The 13,242-nt window shown below is 37.7% G+C and overlaps 1 long non-coding RNA gene across 1 annotated transcript in view; it reads left to right on the top strand.

The window, feature by feature from the left end:
* Positions 1-13,242, top strand: part of LOC104911110 (uncharacterized) — a 47,645-nt gene that overhangs the window by 25,158 nt on the left and 9,245 nt on the right. Inside the window, exon 3 of the long non-coding RNA XR_014883483.1 lies at positions 409-497. This is a non-coding gene — a long non-coding RNA (uncharacterized LOC104911110). The remainder of the gene's footprint in view (positions 1-408; positions 498-13,242) is intronic.

The raw sequence follows: 13,242 nt of genomic DNA, 5'->3' as shown, positions 1-13,242 counted from the left end.
CCAATAAACAAGTATATGGGTACAGTGTGCTGTGGTAAGCTTATGTACTTCCAGCTGTGGAGGAAACAAATGATGGTGCTGCTCTCTGGTTTAATGATCGTAGAGCCTGACAACTTCTGTGAGGATAGTGCAGTGGCATAGACTTGCTTTAATAATAGCCCTGTATTGGAATTAAGAGAAAGGAAAGAAAAAAGTATGCAGTTTCAAGTACACATTCTCAAATATTTAAAAAAAACATATCTTTTTTTTTTTTTACTTATTTTTAATGTTAAAATATAATTTTCTACAAAACCAATGTTTTGTAGAAACTGAGCCTGTGAGACTTTCTCCATAAAATTTGCTACAGAGCAAAATTATATGGAGAAAAATATTAAGTCTTCTTACTTGTTTCTTGTGATTTCTTTCTAGGCACTGCAAGGATAAAATAAGTGGAAAAGAAGAAAGCATTAAATGCCTCACATAATGGCTTTACTTATCATAGAAGAGTGCCTTTGACAGTGAGTAGAGAACAAGGTTTTTAGACTGTTATCTGAACAACCAGATGTTGAAATTGCATGTAAAATTTTTGCTTAAGCTCTATGCGCAAGTTCTTTCCTCTTTCTCTATCTCAGTCAATACTGCTTTGTCTACACTGAACACGTGCCCTTCTCACCAAGGTTCAATCAGGGGCAGGGGTGAGTGGGTCACAGTGCAGGACGTAAAGGATGGGGCCTTGCTGCAATGGGAGAACTCTTTCATTCTGCAAAATGTCTTCTTGCTTTGCAATTAGTTACTAATATCTTGGAAAAGTGAAGTTGCTTTCTCTGGGTTGTTCCCCTTCAGTGTATGCCCGTGTGCCACAGGTTCTGCTTTTGAAAGTAGCCTGTTCACCACTCACCTGGGTGTATGTATGAGGGGGAGTTTTAGCCACTGCAAACTTCCTCCCTCATACACTGGTAAAACCAGAGGCTACTCACAAGTTCCTCTCATTCCCCACCCTAAGGAACCAAACTAGCAAACCATGTTAGTAATGGGATAAGATCAAAACACAATGGAAGATTAACTCTTAATGTCCAAGGCTGAACTTCACTGGCATCAGTTGATACATAGCCATTTCATTCTTACATTGCTTGTACCATGAAATCTTGACATTAACTTTGAAATAAGCAAGTTCCTAAACGGTCCATTTCTGCTTCAGAGATTATTGTCAAGTCTCCTTTTGGATAAAAGCTGAGAAGTGATCAGATCTATCTAGGGAAACAGGAAGGTGACAACATTACAATACTAATGATAAAGTTTAGCGAATACAGAAAAGAAAGGAGTATACAGTAGCATACATATTCATTGCATATAGGGTAATGAAAGGAGTTGTGGAAACTGCATGTGTGTTTAAAAGGCAATTTAGAACAAAGAAATAGGCTATCTGATTCTCAGTATGATGAAAGATACATTAAGCAGCTACTGAAAGGTTTAAAAGCGTCATGTTTTGCACAAGGGGTTTTCTATTAGGGTGGAATGTAACTATATTTAATACGCTGGAGGATATTTCAGCAGTGCCCCTCAGCGCAGGAAGTTACCTAATAAGGGTAGATAGTTTGCAGCAGCCTTACTGCACTCCGGGAAAGCTAGATTACCAACATTATCAGCGTTAACAACTGTGTTTAACATATGAGCAGTCATAAACACATTAAGCTTATCCACATAAAAAATCAACTTGATTCTCTGTGTGATGAATTAGAGCAAAACAATAGGCCATAAAGCTTGGGGAACAGCAGAAAGTCCAGAAGTTGAAAAAACTTCCTAGGAAGGAGAGAATCTCCATAAATGGAAATGCTAGAAGTTAATCAAAATGCTTGTTTACACTACAAAGCTGTATGGAAACATCACCAGTGACATTCTCACTAAAATAAACAATAGACTTTCTCACTTTTGAATATAACTGACATTTTATCCTAGATTTGTCATCACAGAATACTTCTCCTCCTAAAGGAAGGTCTTTTGACCTAGATCCTTGCATTTCTTCATTAGATTATTTGCATCCAGAACAACAGATTAAGTTACCAAACAGTTGAATACTAGACATCTGATTTCCATACGACTTGAACTGCTTCAAAAGAGCTTTTGTAGTAGGGTAGAGATATATCTCCATGACAGGAATTTGGAGGATTGGAGAAAATCCTGCCTAACTGGAAGATTAAGTTTTTGAAAACACTTAATAATCATATTAATCTGAAATATTTTTCCTGTTAGCATCACCTCAGCCGTGTGCAGCTTTTTGAAGCAGTTCCTCTACCTATTTAATCATCAAGCTCTTTCTAACCACAGTCTACCAAAGCAAAAGGATTTCATCTCGAAGCCACATCACAGAGAGGTCCCTTTACCTCAAACCTTGCTTGGTGCTCAGAAAGTAATTTTTCTCCCTACTGAAACCATATATATCACTCATCCTGAAGCCCTTTAATAGAAGCAGGTGTCTACGTAGAATCTGATGCTGAGTTTGCTTCTATCAGTAAGACAAGATCTCTAAACAAGCAAATCCTTTCTATCCCTTCTATCATCCATATTCTTCCCGGAGCTGTATTTTCCATTGAACTTACTGTATCTAGAGGTGATGTAGCTTTTTTCCTTGCTATATGGGCATCCCCTCCTAGAACTGATGCAGTTTTTAGTGCCAAAAAAGTGCTTTTGACAGTCCAGCTTTCATGAATTCCAGTCTATAACTGCGTCTGAACAAAGACTTTTCCAGTGGGAAGTGTCATAAAAATGTCATGAAAATATCACAATCTTAACTAACTTCACAATATTGCCAAAAAATTTCACATGTAGAATGGACTAAATCCAAATCAGAATGAAGATAATCATTTTCTTTGAAAGAAAGAGGAATAATTTGGGTGCGTATTAATTCAAAAAGCTTCACTTTTTTTGGAACCATATTACAACACACAATCACTTGAAATATTGAAAAGCATTTCATTTATCATATTATTAGTAACTTTCAAACTGTCCCTAAAGCAGAATTCAGCAAGGTAGAAAATATCCATTTCATAATTTATACAGCTTCAAGATCTGCTTACAACTCAGCTATATTTGATTTTTTACTGTGTATGACTTTGTTTTGGCTTTAGGGCATATTCAAACAGATTAAAGATTTGATGTTAGTGTTTAACAGTTTTCTTCTTTTGCAGGTAGGAGATTTTCAATTCACATATTCCTGCTCATTTATAATCTGGAGACTTCTGTATGATTTCAAGCAATTAACATGGAAGAGTGCTTTAACGCCATCTAATCTTGAAGTCTATGTTCCAGATTCAGATTGCATTAGTAAGATACAAGCACTTATGTTTAATATCCCCTCATAGAGTTATGTCTTGAAACCAATGCCCAGTATCTCATTTCCATTTACACCCATTTGTCAGTTTCCCTGAGGTATCCCTCCAAATCAGATATTTTAATAGTAAAAATTAAACTATAAACATGAGTTGCAATATGATTCAACAGGGCCTTACCTGTAGAGACAGAAAAAAACACATTTTAGAACTGCAGTTATGATAAGTAACTGATCTAGACCCACCACTGGTATTCTTTCCCTGGGTCCATAGGGACCCCCTTCAGCTGTGTGAACTTTGATTTAGATATTTAGGTAACTGTTTAGGTTCTGTTTTGAGAGTGCAGCTGTATCTACGAATTTGTGATTTTGCACTTGCGTCTTATTGGGCTTGTATCAATTATTCTCCCAGAAATCAAAAAAGAAAAGCACTATTCACAAATAACCAACTGTTTAGGTAGATTCTGGGTTACATCTGTGGATCCTGTTCTCTGCCTTTCATAAGGACTTTGTGTTCGGAATTTTGTTTAAACAGAAAAACTGAAGCATGTAAAGCCAATAATCTGTGTACATCCTCCCTGCAGACATTTGGCTTTATAAGAGGTGGAGCGTATGTGCAAGCCCCATGCTGCAGCTTTATGAGTATATGACTAGGACAGGTCTGTATAATTTGTGTATAACAGACTCTGTAGCATATTATCTGTAGTGACTTTTTTCTCACAGAAGTAGTAACTGGTATGAAAAGTTGTCTTTGAATTAATCTGTTTTTTGATTCTTCTGTAAACTTAAATTACCTTTATGATAAGAAATTGATTCTTCAGTCTTCATTTTCACTTTCTTGACTGTGGGGTTTTTCAGGTGCCTTGATATTTGCAAGGGAAGGTAAAATCCTGATATCTTTCACTGATTTTCTGATAGAAAAAGTTAGCAGTTTGGAGGAAAGTAAATCTATCTTAAGCTGTTTGGTTGTTTAGAACCACAGTTTGCTTGCTGACAAAGGATACATCAGCCATTTAAAGACTGCAGGCCTGATGAAGGAGTTCTAAACAGTTTTTTGTTTGTTTGCAGTTGTATTGCTCTGTATTTTGGTACTTTTTTGTTCTCTTGTTCTGCTAACAATATTTAGATTGATAGTTTTTTTCCTGCCTTTTTATTCCCACTGCTGCAACTACTGGTCTTTTAACTTGAAATTTTTTTTTAATGAAAACAATTTTCTATACTTCCAGTGCAGTATTTAACTGTACTGAACTGTATTTAACTCTTCTCCTTGTTGTGCCAGAAGTATAATGTAAAAATAGGAATTGAACAAAGACTAGGGAGATCCAGATTTTTGAAGAGTCTTAAGAGGACTTCAAAACTTTTTATTTTTTTTAATGTGGTAATTCAGACAAATTTAGTCTAAAATTAAATTTAAAAAAAAAAAAGCACATTTGATCATATTTTGATTCCCCCTCCTGCTGAAAGGAGAAAAAATGGAAAATGAAAAAAGTCATCTGAAGCTAGAAAGCCCAGAGAGAATAGGCTGCCATAGTTCAAACCACTGATGGATGAGAGTGTATGTAATGAAAGGAAAGTAAGGAAGCTTACAGGTGTCCTGCAAGAGGAAGCTGCACATCCTGGACAGAACCTGCTTGTTTATATTGGCACAGTGTCAGCAATAGACAGCACAGAGACAAGACCCAAATTATAGTGAGAGTAAGAATAACTGTGCTAGAAGAAGGAGGTTGAAGAAAAGCAAAAATTAAGAGGAATTTGTTTTGACCTTTTTGTTTTAATGGAAGCATTGTAGCATTTTAAGGAATGTTACAGAAATACATGCTGAGAGGTATAGACACATTTCAGAAAATTAACCTATCTTCCCATTTTAGAAGAAGAAACCTTCATAGATCACATCAAATTAACAGTGTGGAGAGTTTAAGGTTGCATGGGTAGGAAGAGGCCATTTCAGAGGAAAACATGCATTATAGAAGTGCAGAGGGGCAGATGATCTGGATGCTAAATGCACCTGTACGGCTGAAAGGGAAAAAGGGAAAGAGGAACTTTGGGAATCTCACCACGTAGAACTGGATCAATTCACAATAATTCCCAGAAGGAGTTAAACATTTTCTGGGGTTAAAGTGAATCAGAATCTGCACACGGTGTGCTGGAAATTCCCTAAATTATTTCAGTGGCCATTAAGAAAAGGGAAATGGTTCTTTTCTGAGTAGGAGATGGTAGGAGACAGAGGAGTAGACACCAAAACAGAGCCACAGCTGAGTATTTATAACTCAGCTGACTGTCCCCAGATTGCAGGATTCCTGCCAGCTGAGAAGGGGACAGATTTTCCTAGTGGCTATGTCTGTTGAGAAAGGTCTTTTTAGCAGTCTGACTGCTAACACAATGGACTGAGATAGTTACAATTCAGTTGCAATATTATGCACAATTATTTACAGCGTGAGCACATACAAGTTAAATTACTTACAAAAAGCATTCTGCTGATTAATGGAGCTTCATCTTTTCTGCAGTTATCTTATTCCCACTGCTATAACCCTTGGTTTACTTGAATTTTTTGCCTCTTCAGTCACAGACCTCACCTACATATAAAGATTTAATAATTTGTTTTAAATTTAATTCAAATACTGGATTGTGTATTTAAATTTAACGTAGTTGACAGTTGCAGCATATTATTACTAATTTTGATGTTTTTGTTTAATTCACTAATACATATGTTAAATTTAGCTTAACTAGTTCTATATTTAGATCTGTATTTTCCAGCCTTGATTTACTGACTTTTCAGCTCATGAAATACAGGCCTCTGCAAGTCCATGGAGCACTTTTGAAGGATCTGAGAAAAATAACAGATCGATGGGCTTAAATTTAAAATGCAGGTTCTGTGTATGTTTGTATCTACATTGGAACATTTGAGAGCTCTGCAAGTGAAAGAGCTTTTGAACTCTCTGACCTGAGGGAACTTACTGACTTTCTTTTCTTTGCATAGCTTTTCTTTTGAGAACCATTTTCCACTAGCCAAGATATTGCCATCATCCCTCAATGTAGGATTTCTGCTATCTTGAGAAGCATCTGTCCCAAGTTAGTACCCACATTTTTCTCCACAAGAACAATGACAAAATTTACTTTTGATGCAGCAGGCAGAAGTGAAGACCTCAGAAGTGCTGGTGCCATGTATCTCACTTTCCCAGTGTTTCCTCAGTCCTGCTCCTATTGTTTACTGTGGTTGCTTCTATCTCCTTTCCTAGTAGGCTCTCCTTGATCCTATGACTTGATGAAGCTTTTTAATTCCTTTTTTATGCAACTGTGATGTTTCTAGACTGCGCTTTACCATCCATCCACATTGTCTCCAATTTTAAAGATGTCTGAGGTATTGTAGAGGATTGCTCTACAAATGAGGATCTCAGTATTTCTTGTTGCTTCACAGCAATATGTTCTCATCAATATATCACGTTGCATGATCAGCGCAGTTTACAGTCAACCTAGAATAACTGCATTACTGATCACCCTGCCACTGTTTAACCTTCCAGAGGCCACTGTTCCTACGTACATTGGATAGAACTTTTTTACTACTTGTTTATGGGAATGCATTTCCACTTTTAGTTGATGCTAACTGTATATGTTTACTGCAAAATTCTGCTTTGCAATAAGTATTTAGGAATATGCAGAGCTCTTTGAATGTTTTGGAATGAAAATGGTGAGGAGGGGTACAGAGTTTAAAGCAAATTTGGTCTGCAATTAAACAGAAACCCACAGCAGTGGCTGCTGGACTGAGCTCACCATGTAGTTTCCAAACAAGCTGACAGCAGTAGGAATCGTGGTTTATAAAAAGCTGCCAGCAGTGCTGAGCTGGTGAAGAGAAAGAGGAAGCTACAACGGGAAAGAGAAAAAAAAGCACAACCAAAGGCAACTTCACTTCTCTGCCTTTACTGTTTTTAAATAGATTTGGCTCTAAGTTGCTGTTGGTGGTGCTGTGAAGAACGATAACCTCACAAATTGAGAGACCAACAATATTTTTCCTTTTCTGAGCACCACCTGCAGTTGCCTCTCAGTTCTAAGGGACTTCTCTGTGTTTTTGTACATACATGTGAGAATTTGTGTGTGTGTGAATGTTGCCAAACCCATTGCTCAACAGCATGCCAGTAAATAGAAGTTTACTAGAACAGCTTTTGCTATTTTACTCCTCCTTTGCACAGTATGATGAGCTAGCTTCCTGAGCTTGTATCCTGGTGATCCCTTCTACTTCGTGCTGTGAATCACACTTTATTCCTCTTGTCCTTTGGAAAGTGAAATATTGTTTCTCATTTTCAAATGGTAGTATCAGGAAATTGAGGCAGTATTGACCGAATCATTTTCTACTGGATGTTAGGACTATGAAAATGTGCTCTTGAAGAGTTTAACTGGGGATAGAGGCACAGATAGACTCATTTCACTTCAGAAAAGAGGTCTAGCTGAGCAAATGCTCTCTGGCCAGAAGACAAGCCTCCTGTTAAGTTGTATGTTGGGCCTTATTACAAATGTTAAGCCAGGTGACAAAAGATACACCGCACCAAAAGAGAAGTGCAACTGGATAGCCGAACTCAGAAGGAGAGAGAAAAATAATGGGGCAGGCTGATGAGAAAAATTAGATGGATTATACACTCCTTTATGTTGTGTCACAGCTTTGTTTCATTGTATTTTAATTGAGATGGATTAACTTTTTGTAGATCTAGTCAGAAGAATTGTCGGAAAAAGAAAATATTGCAGAGGAGAAGACCTTTAGGATTCCACAGGTTAGCTGCATTTTTTATTACATTGTTTAGTTAGCTGCCTGAAAGTCAGACCTACCAGAGACCTTCTGCAGATTCACTGCCCTCAATCTGAACACAGAGATCCAAAAATAAAAACCAGACAAAAATTCCACGAAGCGTTTCAGTAGCTGTGCTAATCCTAGGAACAAGTCTGCCATGGCCATGCCCTAGAAGAATTGGGCATGGTTCTTGAGGATATGATTCCTGAGGAGCTATGTTGAATCTGCTTTAGCTATACCAGTAATCCTGTGTTGTTGCAGTATGGGACACAGCCAAATCTCCTTTAAAAGTGAGAGGTGAAGGGCAGCAGCAGAACATGTGAAGCCCATGACTTCATTGCAGCTAGAATGCTGAGCGTAGCTCTGAAGGGTTGTTCAAGTACCCAGACTTTATAATAATGATTTATTTCCTGCTATCATTGAATTTTGGTACCAAACCTACTAGCACATTTGTTTGTAGTACCTGAATATCTGTATATATTGAGATATTTTCAGTTTTGTGCAAAAACCATTTAAATTTATCAAATAGGAATGAGTTGCTAGTGGGATCTACAGTGCTCTCTCTCTTTTTTTTTTCTTTCTTTCTGAAAAGGATATGAAATCTTCAAGACAGGCAAAAACTATTTCCATTCACAAGTTACCTCCTGATAATGAAATAATGGCCTAACAAGTATGTATTATTCTTCAGAATCTTTATCAAAGAACATTCCTCATCTCTTTCCATTTCCATTTTTCCTCACAGCCACCATGTATAAACTTGAGGAGGCACTGTGTATCTCCATTTACATCCAGCAAATACATTTAGCTTCTTTGATTGCTGAGACACCATTAGTGAACAGATCCTCAGTACCTTCAAGGTCATCAAAGAGTCCCATGAAATGGTCTAGATATGCTATCAAAGACACAAAGACAATTTTTTCACTCAACGCCAAAGCAGTGCTGGAAAAATCCCCTGTGCTTGACTGGAATATAAAATATAAATCAAGTAGTCATTATCATTCTCTTTCTGCAAAATTAAATGGAAATCATTTTCTTTGTGAGGTTCCAAATAAAGTCTTAGCCCATCTCAGATTTATTTTCAGAAGTCTGTGTTCTTTATATTTTTTAAACAAGACTTACCTTTTGAAAGTAGATGTGTTAGCCTGTAGTCCTCATTGTGACTTACAATGTGTATATTCATAAATTTGATTTGTGTTTATTTTCCTACAGTGATCCACCTCCATTTTGGAAATCCAAAGATGAGTCAAAGATAAGTCAAATTTTGTCACATCTATGATAGTCTCTTTGTTTCCCACCTTTTCATCAAAAAGTATTGTTGTTATCATTTCAGAAAAGCAGATTTGTTTGAAAGCAAGTTCCTTATGGTGATGATTCTCCTTATGGCGTGATCTTGCAGCAATAAACCCTCATACAAGATTAACTATAATAGCTACTAATGTAAATGCCAATGCATTTGTAATTTCTCAAGGTCTTTCTCCCTGAGCTGTATTTCTACATGTTACAATTATAAATGCACACCTTAGACATCATGGGGACCTTCAATCCTCAAAATAAAACTAAATACTTTATAGGTCCATTGTAGAATTACCCAGGGCCCAGATTACAGCAGCATCTTCAAGATCCTTTGGACAAACTGGTGTACTCATGTAGTAAGGAACTAAGAAAAAACTTCAGCTCAACTGTGATTCTAGCCATGCCACTGTCTACCACATACCTACTTCAGGCATCAGTTTGGAGATCTCTGCACAATGGTACATTACTCAGGATAGATATGCTTTGTGACAGCTCATAGCACAGAAAGGAACACATCCCCTGGAGAATTGTCCTAGGACAGTTTTCTGACAAATCCTGTCAGCCAGCAGGGCTATCCTCTTGTTTTACCACACTCTACAGAGGCTAAAATGCTTTCTCAGGCTTAGATGTATTGCATTTGCATTATTTTACTTTGTAACCTGACAGACAGATGGAGTGCCAGATTTGGGAAACATCTTCTAGAATCTGTAGTGAGGACTACATCGGTCATTTTTGTAGCAGTCAGAAATTGCTAATTTGTCTTTGGGAATCCACTTAGAATCAATATCAACAACACATTTAAAGTGGTTTTAAAGTGACTGCAGTTTTGATTCTTCAGTCTTTGTGTGCAAAGTATCCCCAAGCCACTTTCTCCCTGTTATATGCTCTTTACCAACTAAGTTTTGGTCCTTTTATGGAAAAAAGTGGCTGTTAGGATGCAGATCTGCCTTTTTTTAATTTTCTTTCAGTTGTATAGGGATAAAGGGCACACTTTCTGCTCAACACCAACTATTAAACAAAAAACATTAGGCTTCTGACACATACACATGCACCACAGGCAGGATCTATAGCACAGGTGAGGAATTGTCTTCCTTCTTACAGCAGAGCTCACCTTCAGTAGGTACTGGTAAATCTCTGGTAAATCCAGAGAAAGGATATCCCTATATTTTGTGTATATGTTTCAGGGGGGTAAGTTTACTGACACTGGACTTGATTGAAAATGAAAGGAATTTCAAGAAAGTATTTATTCAGTCATTTGTCCCTTTGTTCAGTTCCCTTAAATTGCAAGTAAAACTATTCATAAAATAATCAGAAATAGCCTTTGCAATGCTTTACTGCTCAATTTTGCTACACCTTTTATGCAGTAATATGAATTTGTTAATTCGAGGAAATTCTGTCACCACAACTTTTCCTCTTTAACAGACCTAAGATATATCTAACTGATAGCTACAAGCTTGCACTTGTATTCATGCACATGCAACTTGATCATCTGAAGCAAAAACTCTAACATTATGTGAAAGAACAAGACTGTGGACTAGCACTGTCCAGAGTGGACTCTTCTGATGCCTATCTCTGTTAGAAACAGTAAGTTTCCAGGGTGTCCAACAGTGGAAGTGCATGATATCCTTAGAAGTCCTACATCCCACACTTTGCTAGCTCTGTCCATATTGGTGTTCATCAGTCTACACTTATCAAGCCTTGAAGATGAGATGAGGAAGATTGTTTTTAGTTAACTTATTCACTCTACTGAAGCTCCAAATGTGGACACAGTGCATCATTTTTAACCATAATACAATTTTGAGGCTCCTTCTGTAAAAACCTGCTGTTATTTCACATACGTTCATGCTGCTGATAATCAGTGGATAAACAACTTTCATAACAGAACTGCAACCTCCTCCCCCACTCGTCCTAGCAGACTGGCAGTTGACTTGATGGTTAGCCATGGACTCATAGCAGTCTTGGATAGCCAGTTTCCAGGTAACAGCCTGGCCTCTCTGGTCAACTCTGCCACTCGTGGAATGTGGTTCTAAAGAACTGGGCAGGCTTATCACATAGGTCTGTGAAGGCCTATTTCCTCATGAAGAAGTTTTCGAGCCAGTGCTGGACATGAATAACTACAAAGTGATGTGATTTGATCCCTCCTGTTCAGTTCCAAAAAATGCTATTATATTTTTTTGCAAAAGTTAGCATAATTCATCATGTCATCCAAAACTGGTGTGTGTTCTATTTTGCCACCCTCCATGTCTTTTAACATTGGATTTCCTCCCCTAAGAACTCTCTCCATACTGCTTCCATAGTTTCTGAACAGCTCAGATGAGGTTAAAAGGAATTGCCCTGCAAGAGCAATAGTAGCTAAAAAATGAGCATTGTGACAGGCATTTAATGATGGATGTGATTGAGATCTGTAGTAATTCTGGTTTTAAAGCCAGGAAGGAAAAATAAATGCCATCTAATAATTCAAAATTATACTCAGAAGGGTTTTGCTTAGTGGTATGGTCGAGAAGACTAGGATTTGCCATTTCTTATTCTAGTGTTTTCTTTGCAAAACCCTGTATAGATACTGCTAAACAAGCTTGGTGAGATTTTCAGAAAAGAATGGAGTTGAAGAAACCATCACATGAGAGTAGAGACACTGAGCCACTGCCGGAAGATATCGAGCAGTTTGTCCTTATTTCTTGCATTCTCCAGCAGAGTGAATGTTTTTGTCTTATGAGCTGGGAACGCAGGAACCCTATACTTGAGCTCAAATAGCTTTGGATTAACACAGTCAGTGAAAACAGGTGAAAGTGAAACAAATGCTGTGCAGAGAGAGGAACCCAAGCTCTTTCATATTCACTTCTCTGTGAAAGGACTCAGGGCAGGCCCCTGGCAAGAGTTCATAAAGCAAGAGGACATTAATCTCTATTAAATATTTGTGTAAAACACAGTTAAAGGTAACAGAGGACCAGGCAAGAGCAGGAAAGGGGAAAGGTCCAGGAAGTGGAAAGTATTTGGAAATGTTTTAGACAGCGTAGTGTGTGGTCAAAGAAGATCTCTAATTAACTACAAGGGCTTTAGCCTGTAGGTAATAGAATATAAAAGGCATTCTCTCTTAAGTATATTAAAAGCATCCAGCGCGATATAAACATTTGGAAATCAGTTAAATTAAGCATACGATCGCTTTGAGACAGGAGATTTACAGCAGGTTCAAGGAGTAACAAAGCTATTTGAACAGAAGTCTCTGTTCCTCTCTGGTCTAGCCCCAAATGTCAGGACCATACATAGCTCCCCAGAAGGGGCCCGCCAACCCTGCCTTCTGATGTTGCTCTTTTCAGAATTAAGAGAGGTTTTCTAGGCTTGCATTTTCTCACTGTCTCCTTTTCATTTGGTGTAATTATTGTTTCCACAATGTAGACCTGGTCTGCTTTGGGGCGTGGTGGTGAAGACAACAGCAGTGAATTGAGGTTGTAATTGTGAAACTGTCTGGAGCAGGCAGGGGAGCTTGGATCTGAACTGAAAAAGGTTAAAAAAAAAGTTAGGTTAGTTTGTCAAAAAAGTCTGATGCTGTGATAGATGAGTTAAATCACAGAGGAAAGTCTACTGTTTAATTCAGTGAGCTTAGTGCATGGTAAAATGCACATCATCTTGTCTCTGCAAGATTTCTCAAGCATATGTTAAGCGAGCAGGTGTTAGCCTCAAATTTCCAGACAATCTAGGGGCCAATGTGAGTCTGGATCTCAAAGTACAGTATGAATTTAAATGTTTTTTTTTGTTTGTTTGTTTGTTTTGTTTTTGTTTGTGTCTATTAACCAGGTGCTTCAACTATTCATTTCAGTTTTGAGAGTGTTCTGCTCAGGGAAGCCTTCACAACGATCCTAGTTATATTGTA

The sequence above is a fragment of the Meleagris gallopavo genome, chromosome 5 (genome assembly GCF_905368555.1).
Source record: "Meleagris gallopavo chromosome 5, MGAL_WU_HG_1.1, whole genome shotgun sequence".
NCBI lineage: Eukaryota > Metazoa > Chordata > Aves > Galliformes > Phasianidae > Meleagris > Meleagris gallopavo.
This window is presented reverse-complemented; position numbering and strand designations above follow the sequence as displayed.